The sequence below is a fragment of the Zea mays genome, chromosome 8, assembly GCF_902167145.1.
Source record: "Zea mays cultivar B73 chromosome 8, Zm-B73-REFERENCE-NAM-5.0, whole genome shotgun sequence".
Taxonomy (NCBI): domain Eukaryota; kingdom Viridiplantae; phylum Streptophyta; class Magnoliopsida; order Poales; family Poaceae; genus Zea; species Zea mays.
The window spans coordinates 103,857,363-103,875,084 of NC_050103.1; the positions used below are offsets into that span (position 1 = coordinate 103,857,363).

Here is a 17,722-nt window from a genome sequence, read left to right on the forward strand (position 1 = left end):
AACTCAACCCATTTGGCATGGCGACGGTTCAGTTTGGCTTGCCCTTTCAAATACTTCAAAGCTTCATGATCGGAATGAATAACAAACTCTTTTGGCCATAAGTAGTGCTGCCATGTTTCAAGCGCTCGGACCAAAGCATACAATTCTTTGTCATACATAGAATAATTTAATTGAGCACCTCCCAATTTTTCACTAAAATATGCTATAGGTTTTCCTTGTTGCATTAAAACTCCTCCTATCCCAATCCCACTAGCATCACATTCTACTTCAAAAGTTTTAGTGAAATCAGGAAGAATAAGTATAGGTGCTTCAGTCAAACGTTTCTTCAATTCTTGAAAGGCATCTTCTGGTGAGTTTTCCCATTTAAATTCAACACCTTTCTTTGTCAATTCATTTAAAGGGGAAGCGATGGTACTGAAATCTCGCACAAATCTTCAATAAAAACCAGCAAGACCATGAAAACTTCTTACTTAACTTACATTCGTTGGAGCTGGCCAATCCTTGATAGCTTTCACCTTGGATTCATCCACCTCTACTCCTTTTGCTGAAACAACAAAGCCAAGAAACACAACATGGTCTGTGCAAAAACTGCACTTCTCAATATTAGCAAATAATTTCTCCTTTCTAAGCTCATCTAAAACTTGTCGAATGTGTTTCACATGTTCATCAAAAGACTTGCTGTAAATTAGAATATCATCGAAGTAGACAACAACAAATTTTCCAATGAAAGTTCTTAAGACATGGTTCATTAATCTCGTAAAAGTACTAGGAGCATTAGTCAACCCAAAGGGCATCACTAACCATTCATACAACCCAAATTTTGTTTTAAATGTAGTCTTCCATTCATCTCCGATTTTCATTCTTATTTGATGGTATCCACTTCTCAAATCAATTTTAGTAAAAATTGTGCAACCACTTAATTCATCAAGCATATCATCTAGCCGTGGAATAGGATGGCAATAGCGAACAGTAATATTATTTATAGCTCTACAATCAACACACATCCTCCAAGATCCATCTTTCTTAGGTACTAAAATCACAGGAACAACACAAGGGCTTAAGCTTTCACGAACAAAACCTTTATCAAGAAGTTCTTGCACTTGCCTTTGTATTTCCTTAGTTTCTTCAGGATTGGTTCGATATGGTGGACGGTTAGGAAGTGCAGCCCCTGGAATAAGATCGATTTGATGCTCAATCCCTCGAATTGGAGGTAGTCCAGTCGGTGTTTCTTGTGGAAACACGTCTTCAAAGTCCTGCAAAAGATCAGCCACAACACTAGAAAGAGATGTTATGTCGTTAGGAGAAATCAAAACATCTTTGTTCACAAGTACAAAGAGTACTTGATATGGGATGTTCCTCACTTCTCTCAGCTCAGATTTTGTGGCTAGCATAACTAGATGTTCTCCCTCTTCCTTCCTTTTATCTCTTGAATTTGGCTTGTAGCACTCGCTCACCGAATTGTGGATGGCACTCAACTTCTTTTGCTCTTCTTCTCCTCTACTTGCTGCACTAATTTCAGTTTTCTTTTGTAAATGTTCAGCCATGATTTGTTGAGGGGTCATAGGCTTGAGTACAAACTTTCTCCCTTTCAGATATAGCGTGTATTGATTTGTTCTTCCACAATGCTGAGAATATCGGTCATATTGCCAAGGTCTTCCTAGCAGCATGTGACACACAGACATGGGTGCAACATCACACTCCACTGTGTCAACATACTCTCCAATCTTGAACGGAACTTTCACCTTATAACCAATCTTGATATCTCCCGATTCATTCAATCATTGGACATGATATGGATGAGGGTGTCGCTGCAACTTCAAACCAAGCTTTTCAACCATCTCACGACTTGCAAGATTATGGCAGCTCCCTCCATCAATGATCACCTTTACTACTTTGTCTTGCACTTTTGCTCGCGTTTGAAAAAGATTATGTCGCTGTCCAATTTCAGCTTCTTTCATTTGAATACTCAAGATTTGTGTAACCACAAGAGTAGTACTGAAAGGGAAATGTGCCCTTGGGCCATTTCTAAGTATTTTGGTGATTGAGTGTCAACACAAGTACTTAAATGTGAATTTATGCTCATGGATGGACAAAGTGCAAATCAAGAGTAAAGGTATGTTTCTAAGCCTTAGTACATTGGTTTTGTGTACTAATATACTTGTCTAAGTGTTAGAAACAGAAAGAAGAAGAAAAGGAAAAAGGTGGAAAAGGCTTGGCTGTGTACAGCCAAGACTCAGCTCAGTCTGGCACACCGGACTGTCCGGTGGTGCACCGGACAGTGTCCGGTGCGCCAGGCTGACTCGGCGTGAAGAGGCCGCTCTCGGGAATTCGCCGACGGCGTACGGCTAAAATTCACCGGACTGTCCGGTGTACACCGGACTGTCCGGTGAGCCAACGGTCGGCCGCGGAATCTGCGCGCGACACGTGGCCTAGCCAACGGTCGGAAGGGGGCACCGGACTGTCCGGTGTGCACCGGACATGTCCGGTGCGCCAACGGCTCCCAGATCTGCAACGGTCGACTGCGCCGTTTAAGGAAAGAAATCGGGCACCGGACAGTGTCCGGTGTGCACCGGACTGTCCGGTGCGCCCGACGACAGAAGGCAAGGATGGCCTTCCAGATTTGCTCTCAACGGCTCCTAGCTGCCTTGGGGCTATAAAAGGGACCCCTAGGCGCATGGAGGAGATAATCAAGCAACCTTAGAGCATTCTTGATCATCCACACTCAGTCTTTGCGCATTCGTTTATCATTCTCAGTGATTTGAGCTCCGTTCTAGTGAGAACTTTGAGATAGTCTTTTGAGCTCGATTCTTGGCCGTGTGTGTGCGCATATTGCTGTGGATTTGTGTGTGTTGCTTCCCTCCCTTACTCTGTGCTTCTTTGTGAAATTCAATTGTAAGGGCGAGAGACTCCAAGTTGTGGAGATTCCTCGCAAACGGGAAAAGATCAAAGTAAAGAAGAACACCGTGGTATTCAAGTTGATCATTGGATCACTTGAGAGGAGTTGAGTGCAACTCTCGTCCGTTGGGACGCCACAACGTGGAGTAGGCAAGTTTTGTACTTGGCCGAACCACGGGATAACCACCGTGTCATCTCTGTGATTGATTTCTTGTGGTTATTGTGTTTTGGCTCCTCTCTAGCCACTTGGCAATTATTGTGCTAACGATTAACCAAGTTTTTGTGGCTATAAGTTTAAGTTTTACAGGATCACCTATTCACCCCCCCTCTAGGTGCTCTCAATTGGTATCAGAGCTGTTCTCTTCAAGAAAGGGACTAACCGCCCGAAGAGATGGATCCTAAAGGCAAGGGGATGGTGATCAACGACAAGGAAAAGGAGTCCTTCGTCAACGAGCCCAATGATGACAAGCCCACCGACTCAGGCTCAGGCCACAAAAGAAAAGACGGGAGAAAGAAGAAGGCAAGGCGCATCAAGGAAATTGTCTACTACGACAGCGACGAATCTTCCTCCTCCCAAAAGGACGACGACGACTACGAGAGACGAAAGACGGTTAACTCAAACTTTTCTTTCGATTATTCGCGCATCCCGCATAGTTCAAATGCTCAATTGCTTCCCATTCCACTTGGCAAGCCCCCTCACTTTGATGGAGAGGATTACGGATTTTGGAGCCACAAAATGCGTACTCACCTGTTTTCTCTCCATCCAAGCATTTGGGAGATTGTGGAAAGTGGAATGAAATTTGATAGCTCGGATAGCCCTATGTTTATTAATGAACAGATTCATAGAAATGCACAAGCTACTACTGTATTGCTAGCCTCTTTGTGCAGGGACGAGTATCACAAGGTGAGCGGCTTGGACAATGCCAAGCAGATCTGGGACACCCTCAAGATCTCTCATGAGGGAAACGATGTCACCTTGCTCACCAAAATGGAGTTGGTGGAAGGCGAACTTGGACGGTTCGCGATGATAAGGGGGGAGGAGCCGACGCAAACATACAACCGGCTCAAGACCCTTATCAACAAAATAAGGAGCTACGGGAGCACACGATGGACGGACCACGACGTCGTCCGCCTAATGCTAAGGTCATTTACCATTCTTGATCCTCATTTGGTGAACAATATACGTGAAAATCCCAGGTACACCAAGATGTCACCCGAAGAAGTTCTTGGGAAATTCGTTAGTGGGTGAATGATGATCAAGGAGGCAAGGTACGTGGACGACGCCTTGAATGGTCCGATCAACGAGCCGCAACCCCTTGCTCTCAAGGCAACACGAAGCAAGGAGGCGCTACCTAGCAGGGTGGCACAGATTGAGGCGGCCGGACTTAATGATGAAGAGATGGCTCTCATCATCAAAAGATTCAAGACGGTGCTTAAAGGTCGCAAGGGACAGCCAAGCAAGACTAAAGCCAAGGGGAAGCGCTCATGCTTCAAATGCGGTAAGCTTGGTCATTTTATTGCTAACTGTCCCGACAATGATAGTGATCAGGATCAAGGGAACAAGAGGGAGAAAAAGAAGAACTATAAGAAGGCAAAGGGCGAGGCTCATCTTGGCAAGGAGTGGGATTCGGACTGCTCTTCGTCCGACTCCGACAATGAAGGACTCGCCGCCACTGCCTTCAACAAGTCATCCCTTTTCCCCAACGAGCGACACACTTGCCTCATGGCAAGGGAGAAGAAAGTAAGCACTCATAATACTAGTACTTATGCTTCTTCAAGTGAGGATGAGTCCAGTGATGATGATGAGATAGATTACTCATGCTTATTCAAGGGATTAGATAGAACCAAGGTAGACAAAATTAATGAATTGATTGATGCCTTGAATGATAGGGATATACTTTTAGAAAAGCAAGAGGATTTGTTGTATGAAGAACATGATAAATTTGTAGAAGCTCAGAAATCTCTTGCTCTAGAAATTAAGAGAAATGAAATGCTCTCTAGTGAACTATCTTCTTGTCATGAAACTATTGCTAAGTTAAAGAGTTTTAATGATGATTTAAATGCTAGACTAGAAGTAGCTAGTAAATCTAATTCTTGTGTTGAAATTGTTGAAACTTGTAATAGGTGTAAAGATTTTGACATTGATGCTTGTAGTGAACACCTAGTTTCAATTTCCAAACTTAATGATGAATTGGCTAGTCTTAATGCTCAACTTAAGACTAGCAAGAGTAATTTTGATAAGCTAAAATTTGCAAGGGATGCCTACACAATTGGTAGACACCCCTCAATTAAGGATGGACTTGGCTACAAGAGGGAAGCCAAGGACTTGACAAGCCATAAGGCTCCTATCTCCGCCAAGGAGAAAGGGAAGGCTCCTATGGCTAGTAGTGCTAAAAAGAACCATGCTTTTATGTACCATGATAGGAGACATACTAGAAATGCAAATTGGAATTATAATGCTTATTTTGACTCTCATGCCGTGTTTGCGTCTAGTTCTTCCTATATGCATGGTAGAAATATGTCTAGGAGAAATGCTACTCATCATGTGCCTAGAAAGAATATTATTCATGCTCCTAGGAAAGTAGTGAATGAACCTTCTACAATTTATTGTGCTTTAAATGCTTCCTTTGCTATTTGTAGAAAGGATAGGAAAATAGTCGCTAGGAAGTTAGGGGCAAAATGCAAGGAAGACAAAACTTGCATCTGGGTCCCTAAGGATATTTGCACTAACCTTGTAGGACCCAACATGAGTTGGGTACCTAAGACCCAAGCCTAAACTTGCCTTGCAGGTTTATGCATCCGGGGGTTCAAGCTGGATCATCGACAGCGGATGCACAAACCATATGACGGGGGAGAAGAAGATGTTCACCTCCTACGTCAAGAATAAGGATTCCCAAGATTCAATTATATTTGGTGATGGGAATCAAGGCAAGGTAAAAGGGTTAGGTAAAATTGCAATTTCTAATGAGCACTCTATCTCTAATGTGTTTTTAGTAGAGTCTCTTGGATATAATTTGCTATCGGTTAGTCAATTATGCAATATGGGATATAACTGTCTATTTACAAATGTAGATGTGTCTGTCTTTAGAAGAAGTGATGGTTCACTAGCGTTTAAGGGTGTATTAGACGGCAAACTTTATTTAGTTGATTTTGCAAAAGAAGAAGCCGGTCTTGATGCATGCTTAATAGCTAAGACTAGCATGGGCTGGCTGTGGCATCGCCGCTTAGCACATGTGGGGATGAAGAACCTTCACAAGCTTCTAAAGGGAGAACACGTGATAGGTTTGACTAACGTGCAATTCGAAAAAGATAGACCTTGTGCAGCTTGTCAGGCAGGTAAACAGGTGGGAGGAGCGCATCACAACAAGAATGTGATGACCACATCAAGACCCCTGGAGCTGCTACATATGGACCTCTTCGGACCCGTCGCCTATCTAAGCATAGGAGGAAGTAAGTATGGTTTAGTTATTGTTGATGACTTTTCCCGCTTCACTTGGGTGTTCTTTTTGCAGGATAAGTCAGAAACCCAAGGGACCCTCAAGCGCTTCCTCAGGAGAGCTCAAAATGAGTTTGAGCTCAAGGTGAAGAAGATAAGGAGCGACAACGGGTCCGAGTTCAAGAACCTTCAAGTGGAGGAGTTCCTTGAGGAGGAAGGGATCAAGCACGAGTTCTCCGCTCCCTACACACCACAAAAAAATGGTGTGGTAGAAAGGAAGAACAGGACGCTCATTGATTTGGCGAGGACGATGCTAGGAGAATTCAAGACCCCCGAGTGCTTTTGGTCGGAAGCCGTGAACACAGCTTGCCACGCCATCAACAGGGTCTACCTTCATCGCCTCCTCAAGAAGACCTCATATGAGCTACTAACCGGTAACAAACCCAATGTATCTTACTTTCGTGTATTTGGGAGCAAGTGCTACATTCTAGTAAAGAAGGGTAGAAATTCTAAGTTTGCTCCCAAAGCTGTAGAAGGGTTTTTGTTAGGTTATGACTCAAATACAAAGGCGTATAGAGTCTTCAACAAATCATCGGGTTTGGTTGAAGTCTCTAGCGATGTTGTATTTGATGAGACTAATGGCTCTCCAAGAGAGCAAGTTGTTGATTGTGATGATGTAGATGAAGAAGATGTTCCGACGGCCGCTATACGAACCATGGCGATTGGAGAAGTGCGGCCACAAGAACATGATGAACGAGATCAACCTTCTTCCTCAAGTATGGTGCATCCCCCAACTCAAGACGATGAACAGGTTCATCAACAGGAGGCGTGTGATCAAGGGGGAGCACAAGATGATCATGTGATGGAGGAAGAAGCGGAACCGACACCTCCAACCCAAGTTCGAGCGATGATTCAAAGGGATCATCCCGTCGACCAAATTCTGGGTGACATTAGCAAGGGAGTAACTACTCGGTCTCGATTAGTTAATTTTTGTGAACATTACTCCTTTGTCTCTTCTATTGAGCCTTTCAGGGTAGAAGAGGCCTTGCTAGATCCGGACTGGGTGTTGGCCATGCAAGAGGAGCTCAACAACTTCAAGAGAAATGAAGTTTGGACACTGGTGCCTCGTCCTAAGCAAAATGTTGTGGGAACCAAGTGGGTGTTCCGCAACAAACAAGACGAGCACGGAGTGGTGACGAGGAACAAGGCTCGACTTGTGGCAAAAGGTTATGCCCAAGTCGCAGGTTTGGACTTTGAGGAGACTTTTGCTCCTGTGGCTAGGCTAGAGTCCATTCGTATCTTGCTAGCATATGCCGCTCACCATTCTTTCAGGTTGTTCCAAATGGATGTGAAGAGCGCTTTCCTCAACGGGCCAATCAAGGAGGAGGTGTACGTGGAGCAACCCCCTGGCTTCGAGGATGAACGGTACCCCGACCACGTTTGTAAGCTCTCTAAGGCGCTCTATGGACTTAAGCAAGCCCCAAGAGCATGGTATGAATGCCTTAGAGATTTCTTAATTGCTAATGCTTTCGAGGTTGGGAAAGCCGATCCAACTCTTTTCACTAAGACTTGTGACGGTGATCTTTTTGTGTGCCAAATTTATGTAGATGACATCATATTTGGTTCTACTAATAAAAAGTCTTGTGAAGAGTTTAGCAGGGTGATGACGCAGAAATTCGAGATGTCAATGATGGGCGAGTTGAACTACTTCCTTGGGTTCCAAGTGAAGCAACTCAAGGACGGCACCTTCATCTCTCAAACGAAGTACACGCAAGACCTGCTGAAGCGGTTTGGGATGAAGGACGCCAAGCCCGCAAAGACTCCGATGGGAACCGACGGACACACCGACCTCAACAAAGGAGGTAAGTCCGTTGATCAAAAGGCATACCGGTCAATGATAGGTTCATTACTTTATTTATGTGCTAGTAGACCGGACATTATGCTTAGCGTATGCATGTGTGCTAGATTTCAATCCGATCCTAAGGAGTGTCACTTAGTGGCAGTGAAGCGAATCCTTAGATATTTGGTTGCTACGCCTTGCTTCGGGCTCTGGTATCCAAAGGGGTCTACCTTTGACTTGATTGGATATTCAGACTCCGACTATGCTGGATGTAAGGTTGATAGGAAGAGTACATCGGGGACGTGCCAATTCTTAGGAAGGTCCCTGGTGTCATGGAACTCTAAGAAACAAACTTCCGTTGCCCTATCCACCGCTGAGGCCGAGTATGTTGCCGCAGGACAGTGTTGCGCGCAACTACTTTGGATGAGGCAAACCCTCAGGGACTTTGGCTACAATCTGAGCAAAGTCCCACTCCTATGTGATAATGAGAGTGCTATCCGCATGGCGGAAAATCCTGTTGAGCACAGCCGCACAAAGCACATAGACATCCGGCATCACTTTTTGAGAGACCACCAGCAAAAGGGAGATATCGAAGTGTTTCATGTTAGCACCGAGAACCAGCTAGCCGATATCTTTACCAAGCCTCTAGATGAGAAGACCTTTTGCAGGCTGCGTAGTGAGCTAAATGTCTTAGATTCGCGGAACTGGGATTAAATTGTAGCATACATGTGTTTATGCCTTTGATCATGTTCATTCTGCATTTTGTTGCTTATCGTGGTGCTCAAGTTGTACAAACATTCCCTGGACCTCACAAGTCCTTGTGTAAGTGATGCACATATTTAGGGGGAGTTGTGTTACAACTTGACCCTTTGAGATTAACCATATGCTTGAGTCTGCTTGATTTAGTCTCGAAGGAGAATTGAAAGGGAAAAGGTGGACTTGGACCATGAAAGACTTCCACTGCACTCCGATGAGAGGGTAACTTATTCCAAGTTCATCTCATGAACTCTTATTGCCATTTGCTCTTAATTGAAGATTTTGGTGAGGCAATGGGGTTAAAAGGCCAAGATTGATTCCGTTTTGGTGTTTGATGCCAAAGGGGGAGAAAATAAAGGCCAAAGCAATAAATGGATCAGCTACCACTTGAGAGATTTTGAAAATAGTAGAGTAGAGCTTTTGGTTTGTCAAAACTCATTTGTTGTCTCTTTTGTCAAAAGTTGGCTTCTTGTGGGGAGAAGTAGTGATTATGGGAAAAAAGGAGGAATTTTGAAATCTTTGATCAATCTCTTTTGGAATGACTCTCTTTATGCTTCAACATGTGTGTTTGACTTAGAGATAGAGATTTGAGTTTGATTTGCAAAAACAAACCAAGTGGTGGCAAAGGATGATCCATATATGCCAAAAATGAATCAAAATAAATTTGAGTTTTATTTGAAGTGATATTGCACTTGTTCTAGTTGCTTTATGTTGTGTTGGCATAAATCACCAAAAAGGGGGAGATTGAAAGGGAAATGTGCCCTTGGGCCATTTCTAAGTATTTTGGTGATTGAGTGTCAACACAAGTACTTAAATGTGAATTTATGCTCATGGATGGACAAAGTGCAAATCAAGAGTAAAGGTATGTTTCTAAGCCTTAGTACATTGGTTTTGTGTACTAATATACTTGTCTAAGTGTTAGAAACAGAAAGAAGAAGAAAAGGAAAAAGGTGGAAAAGGCTTGGCTGTGTACAGCCAAGACTCAGCTCAGTCTGGCACACCGGACTGTCCGGTGGTGCACCGGACAGTGTCCGGTGCGCCAGGCTGACTCGGCGTGAAGAGGCCGCTCTCGGGAATTCGCCGACGGCGTACGGCTAAAATTCACCGGACTGTCCGGTGTACACCGGACTGTCCGGTGAGCCAACGGTCGGCCGCGGAATCTGCGCGCGACACGTGGCCTGGCCAACGGTCGGAAGGGGGCACCGGACTGTCCGGTGTGCACCGGACATGTCCGGTGCGCCAACGGCTCCCAGATCTGCAATGGTCGATTGCGCCGTTTAAGGAAAGAAATCGGGCACCGGACAGTGTCCGGTGTGCACCGGACTGTCCGGTGTGCACCGGACTGTCCGGTGCGCCCGACGACAGAAGGCAAGGATGGCCTTCCAGATTTGCTCTCAACGGCTCCTAGCTGCCTTGGGGCTATAAAAGGGACCCCTAGGCGCATGGAGGAGATAATCAAGCAACCTTAGAGCATTCTTGATCATCCACACTCAGTCTTTGCGCATTCGTTTGTCATTCTCAGTGATTCGAGCTCCGTTCTAGTGAGAACTTTGAGATAGTCTTTTGAGCTCGATTCTTGGCCGTGTGTGTGCGCATATTGCTGTGGATTTGTGTGTGTTGCTTCCCTCCCTTACTCCGTGCTTCTTTGTGAAATTCAATTGTAAGGGCGAGAGACTCCAAGTTGTGGAGATTCCTCGCAAACGGGAAAAGATCAAAGTAAAGAAGAACACCGTGGTATTCAAGTTGATCATTGGATCACTTGAGAGGAGTTGAGTGCAACTCTCGTCCGTTGGGACGCCACAACGTGGAGTAGGCAAGTTTTGTACTTGGCCGAACCACGGGATAACCACCGTGTCATCTCTGTGATTGATTTCTTGTGGTTATTGTGTTTTGGCTCCTCTCTAGCCACTTGGCAATTATTGTGCTAACGATTAACCAAGTTTTTGTGGCTATAAGTTTAAGTTTTACAGGATCACCTATTCACCCCCCCTCTAGGTGCTCTCAAGTACCATACTCAAATTCACATCTCGTATGTTCTTCAAATTTATCAATGTCATCTTCATTTCCTGCTTCGGCTTCCTCTTCACTAGCTGATGTATATTCTCCATCATCAGTCACAAGGATCACATGGTTATTTGGACACTCCTTTATGACATGGCCACGACCTCCACACTTGAAGCACTGAATACCACTACTCTTGGCTGTTGAACCCACTGATGTTGAAGTGGATGCTGCTGGTTTATAACTCGTGTTTGGAGCAGCACCGTTCTTTCCACTAGAATTGCCTTGAATATTGGATCGCAAGCCTCCAGTTGAACCTTTTGTCGCTGAGGATGCAACAGTAAACCTTGAGATCGATTTGCTTCCTCCAGTCATGGTTCGTGCACCATATGACAAGGGCTTGCTGCTCTTAGCATCTTGTTGCAGCTAGCGTTCAGCTTTGGTTGCTTGATGTACCAAATCAATAAGACTTTGGTACGACTGAAACTCATCAATACACCGAATGTTGCGGTGTAACCCAGCCATGAAACATGCAATGGTTTGCTCTTCGTCTTCATACACATTGGCTCTAATCATGGCCTTCTTCATCTTCTAATAATACTCCTCAACAGAGAAACTTCCTTGCCTCAAATTCTACAATTTATCAAAAAGATCACGCCGATAATGGTTCAGCACAAAACGAATTCTCATTTCTCGCTTCATCTCTTGCCAAATAATAATAGGGTCCTCTCCATCTTCTTCACGATCACTAAGAAGTTGCTCCCACCAAATCAGGGCATATCCTTCTAACTCAAGAGATGCCATTGCAAGTTTCTTCTCCTTTGAATAATTATGTAGGCGGAAGATTTTCTCCACCTTTAATTCCCATGTGAAATAATCTTCAGGATCAGATCTACCATCAAATTTTGGCATGGAAAACTTAAGTTTCCCAAATCTCTCTTCTTGGTTGATGCCTCTATGATGACGACGACCATGGCGATGTTGGGACTGATCATCATCATTCCCAAATCCAGATTCCTCATTGTCATCATTTCTTCGATTCCGGCCTCTTCCTCTACCATGTGCAGCACCTTGATTTCTCCTCCCATGTTCACTTGCCCTTCTAGAATAATTTCCTTCACCTTCTTCCCCATCTTCATCATGGTTTCTTACACCGTTAGGGAGTCGACGACGACCTCTGATTTCAGCCATAAGTGTCTGAAGATCTTGTGCCAACAGATCTTGCTTGGCTTCTATGCTTTGTTTGAGCTCATTGAATTGTATCATGGTGACACATTCTTCAATCTCAATGTTGAGATCCATCTTCCTGCGAAATTAGTGGCAACAAGGCAACAAATATAGGTGGAATATGAAGCTATATAGAATCTCACAACCTGACCACTCTTACCAACCAAGGCTCTTATGAGTTCCCTGCGGGTTGCAAGAAAATGTGTGGTGGTAACAAGAAAGTGGTGGTTAAGCGAATACAAGACCAGAGTACCGATTACGATGGCTTATATGTGGAGCTTGGTGGGGAATAATAAACAAGGGATGCAATCTGAATCCTAGTTGTTGTAAAGTTAAATAACCATCCAACTAGAAGTTCCCTGCTTAGTGCTGACCACAAGATACGAGTGATGTAAATAGATCAAACACACGCGCAAGAAATTTCAGATTTGATGCAGACAAGGAGTATGATTGGAATGCAAGTGTTGCAATCAGATCCAACCAAAATTTTGCACCGAATGACAATAGCAAACTGGTTGAACAACTTGATAAAGCTTTCAACACTTGTGCACATAAACAAATTGATTGTTCTACTTCTCTTTCACAATCTTGTTCAACACTTTTTTGGCACTTTTTATACTCTTTTTTATAGAACTAAACACAGAGATCTGATATGATATTGCACACTTTATAATAATTAACAAATAACTCAACCAGCAGCTATAACTTAAATAGGATCAAAGTTAACGCGAAGGAAATGATGAGGTTTTTTTCAGAATTTTTCTTTTTGTGGATATTTTGAGATATATATAAGAAGCTCAAAGGAAACACAAAGGATAGAGTGACCAGCAACTAAACAAAGATTCTAAGGACTAAAACTTAACAAAACTCACTGGAACAATAGATTGAAACAAAGGGCTATGGCAAAAATATTTTATGGCTTTTTGGTGGATAGGACGAACACAAAATATATGTAGCTAAGGATAAAGAATCCTACCGTGGCAACTGAGGCTTTGATACGAGATGATGCGTCACGATGTCCGATCTTCACGACGTAGGATCAATCTTCAAATAACTAGCTTCAAGAAGCCAAGATAACTTGCTGCAAGCAGCGATAACTAGTGCAACCTGACAAATAAAACTCGAAGCCAACCACCGTCTTTAACCGGCAGCCTGAATCGAGGATTCGCCCAACCACACTCTCAAAGAACTAACCAACACAACCTACAATCAATCGAGGAGACTTTGAAGAGAGTAGGAGCACCACTTGGGAGCGGATGAAGTCGCCGCTTCTGCAATCCCGCGAAGAAATTCACAAGAGCAAAGGGGTAGAGATCACTCTTAATATTTGTTAGCACACAGCTGAACAAAGGGGGTTCTGTTTTAGATTATCAAAAAGCTGCCTTACATCATAGATATAGAGGGGTATTTATACTAGTAACAACCAGCCTTAGCGAGGTATAAACACGAAACAAAAGTATTTTCACGTGCTAATGTGAATGAGCCTCTTCGGAAGATCAGCAGAGCTGATTTCCGTGTGGCTGTTTGACTTCTGCGCAGCCTTCAGTATTTTGACAATAACTTCTTCTAGGAATCTTCAAATGACGTGGGGCTGAATGCGTTGGAAATCTGACTTGATAAGCTTTCTCACCATGTATAGCATGTTTAATGAAACTTCGTAGAATGATGCAGTTTAATACGAAAACTTGGTCATCAAACAGACTGTTGACCTTCTAACTAGTTAGCACTAAAGTAGGTCGGCTGCCTTCCTGGTAGATTTGATTAAGTCGGCCTTAGAAGCATTGGAAACTAGACTTCAAGAGCTTTTCAAAAAGTACTTATGTGCCTTCATAGCTTTTGGGAATCAAAAGATATGACTGTTTCTTCTGAACGGTTCTGTAGCGCTAGACTGACTCGGATATAGCTCTTTTTGCTGATTCGCCTTTGATATGTTTTGTTCTTCCTCTTTGGTGATCATAAGTAATATCAACATACATGACTTATGTAGCATAAAGTTCTCATTAGTGTTTAATTGAAATTCATAAAGTAGCGCGTGCATCTATTGTTGTAGCTTCTTAGCTCGGCTACGTGTAATTGGTCCATCAAAGGCTTGGGTTGGTGATGATATTGGTTGTACTTAAGTTGATGTAGTATGCCTTGAAGTTGTAACGTGTTGCTTAATGGCGTGGTCGTATCATCTCCCCTCACTGTGCGCTTGTCTACAAATCTCTCTCGCTCCACTCTCTCACCACGTCCATTTCGCGCCCCAAATTTCCTCAATGGATTCCGCCCCGCCCTGTCACCTTCCCTTCCACACGCGCCGCTTGATTCGATCGCTTTGATCGATCAGGCATGGCCGACGAGACGAAGCAAGAAGTCGCCGCCCCCGCGGTCGAACTTGTCGTGACGGAGGCCGAGAAGAATGCGGAGGACCCTGCCTTGGTGGCGGAGAAGAAGGCCGTGGAGGCGGCTGAAGAGAAAGCCATGGAGGCGGAGGAAAATGCCACGGAAGCGGACTCGGAGGAGGAGAAGAAGGCGGAGGAGGCCGCCGCTGGGGATGAGGCGGCGGTGATCGACGGCACCGGGTCATTCAAGGAGGAGAGTAACCTGGTGTCTGAGCTCCCCGACCCTGAGCGCACGGTGCTCGCGCAGCTCAAGGAGCTCGTCGCCACCACGCTCGCTAACGGTGAGTTCAACCTGCCGCCGCCGCCGCCAGTCAAGGAGGAGACCAAGAAGGAGGAGCCGGCAAAGGAAGAAGCTCCGGCGGACAAGGAGGACGAGCCCAAGGCAGAGGAGGCGTCCGCCCAAGAGCCTGCCAAGCCTGAGGAGCCCAAAACAGAGGCGCCAGCGGAAGCAGCGGCCCAGGAGGCTAAGGATGAGACACCCGCGCCGGAAGAGACCTAGACTGAGGCTTCCGCGCCGGTGGAACCCAAGGCCGAGGAGCCTACCAAAGAGGAGCTCAAGGCAGAGGCGGCGACGGGAGACCAAACCAGCTGAGCCGGTGCTGGAGGAGAAGACGGTCGTGGTTGCCGATGAGCCTGCCAAAGAGGAGCTTAAGGAAGAGGCGACGATGGAAGCGGTCGTCGAGGAGACCAAACCAGCTTATCCGGTGCCGGAGGAGAAGACGGTCGTGGTTGCCGAGGAGGAGGCCACCAAAACGGTGGAAGCCATCGAGGAGACCGCCGCCGCCGCGTCCGAGCCCGAGGCTGAAGCCGCGCCATCACCGGCGGCCGAGCCGAAGGAGGAGCTGATCTGGGGCGTGCCTCTGGTGGGAGACGACGAGCGCACGGACACGGTGCTGCTCAAGTTCCTCCGCGCGCGCGAGTTCAAGGTGAAGGAGGCCATGGCGATGCTCAAGTCGGCGGTGCTGTGGCGCAAGCGCTTGGGCATCGACGAGCTCCTGGGCGCCGACCTCGGCCTGCCGGACCTGGAGAAGATGGTGTTCTACCGCGGCGCCAACCGCAAGGGCCACCCCGTCTGCTACAACGTGTACGGCGAGTTCTAGGACAAGGAGCTCTACGAGAAGGCCTTCGGCGACGAGGGGAAGCAGGAGCGCCTCCTCAGGTGGCGCATCCAGCTCCTGGAGCGCGGCAGCCAGGAGCAGCTCGACTTCTCGCCCAGCGGCATCTGCTCCATGGTGCAGGTCACCGACCTCAAGAACTCGCCGCCCATGCTTGGCAAGCACCGCGGCGTCACGCGCCAGGCTCTCGCCCTGCTCCAGGACAACTACCCCGAGTTCGTGGCCAAGAAGGTATGTATGATTTCTCTCTTCTTTTACGCCGGATCGAATTGTTTAAAAAAAATCCTAGAATCATAGTCCAAAATTCTACACTTTCAGCTAAGAACTCGAGAAGTCCCGCGTATTCAGTTCTGTGCTTGATATTAAAAATGGGATCTCTAACAACGTGTTTGGTTTGCCGGACAACGGCGGCCGGAATCATCCGATCCTATATCTGAACCTAATATATTTGTTTGGTTTACATCACAGATCTGTGTCGTCCGACATCAGATGCTCCATGTAGCGCTCGTTCGAAGTGCAATTATGCAGCACTGGTTCACTCCCAGAAAAACAACGGACGACCTCATGCAGGAGCAGCTCATGCCGGATCAACTGAATTCGCAAACCAAACATGTCCTAAATTCTCTACGTCGCTGTCATGCTTGTTTCTGTTAACAATAAAAGTTATTACGTAGCTAACGCAGAATGATTTTCTGAACTGGGGAAGACTTTGATTGATCTGGTCGGATCATTGATCAAACTGTAGGTGTTCATCAATGTGCCGTGGTGGTACTTCGCGGCAAACAAGGTGATGAGCCCGTTCCTGACCCAACGCACCAAGAGCAAGATCGTCTTCTGCAGCCCCGGCAGGTCCGCGGAGACCCTCTTCAGGTCGGCACAAGGGATTCACAGTACCAAATCAATCTCCTTTCGAAAAAACAGTACCAAATCAATCAACACGCCATTGCTACCATACACATTCAGGTCTCACATCCATCCATCCTCACACGTTTGATAACAGATACGTTGCGCCAGAGCAAGTCCCCGTCCAGTTCGGCGACCTGTACAAAGAGGACGACACCGAGTTCTCTGCCTCTAACGCCGTCATCAAACTCATCGTGAAACCGTCCTCCAAAGAAACCGTCGAGGTCCCCGCCACCGAGGGCTCCACGGTGGTGTGGGAGCTCCGCGTGCTGGGATGGGAGGTGAGCTACGACGCAGAGTTCACCCCGGACGCAGAGGGCGGATACACCGTCATCGTGCAGAAGACGAGGAAGGTGCCGGCGCACGAGGAGCCGATCATGAAGGGCAGCTTCAAGGCTGCCGGGCCCGGCAAGGTGGTGCTGGCCGTGGACAACCGGGCGTCGAAGAAGAAGATGTTGTTGTACCGGTTCAGGGTGAAGAGCACCGCGGCGGAACCCGCCACCTGAGCCTGAGGTGTGGTTCCAGGCATAGCGATCCGATCTGATCGCCAGCCAGGTCGTCCATACCGCCATCATTTGAACATGTTGCCTGATAGAGTTCCTGCTTGTTTTTTGTCGGTTCTTTGATTATTTGTTGTCTTTGCTGTTCTTCTTTGGGGGTCGCATTTTTACGTGTTTGTTACATGGAAACCATATGTGAGCTAGCTCTATGAGATAGCGATGGCTTCTCGAGGCGAGCGAGGCGAAGAGGCAGGGGAGGCCAGAGTAGGCTTGTTTGAATGCTCTAGTTTATTTTAATATATATGAGTTGATGTGAATTAAGGTGTAAATTATTTTAATTTATATTTTAATCTTTCTCGACCTAGTGTATTAGGGTTAATACTAGAGTATCTAAATATAGCAAACATAGCATGAGGGAGGAAGGTACGGAACAATATAGTTACTGCTCTGTACATGTGCCAATACATTTCATTCATGGATTCTCTCTTGCATCAACATGTTGATTTTAGAAAGTTGTGTATGTCGTTGCCGGCGTTCTTCTGCTGATTCTGTTTTGTCATTTGCCCCTGGTGCTTTGCATTGGATTCGGCATAGATGAGGACGAGCCATGGACGTCAAGATCTCACCCCTCTCCATGCTTGTCTAGGGGTATTGTTGTCTCGGTC

At 45.9% G+C, this 17,722-nt stretch overlaps 1 pseudogene; it reads left to right on the forward strand.

Moving 5' to 3' along the window:
- The first annotated feature begins 14,486 nt into the window (after positions 1-14,486).
- On the forward strand, positions 14,487-17,063 carry LOC103637147 (patellin-3-like; annotated as a pseudogene).
- Positions 17,064-17,722: the final 659 nt, after the last annotated feature.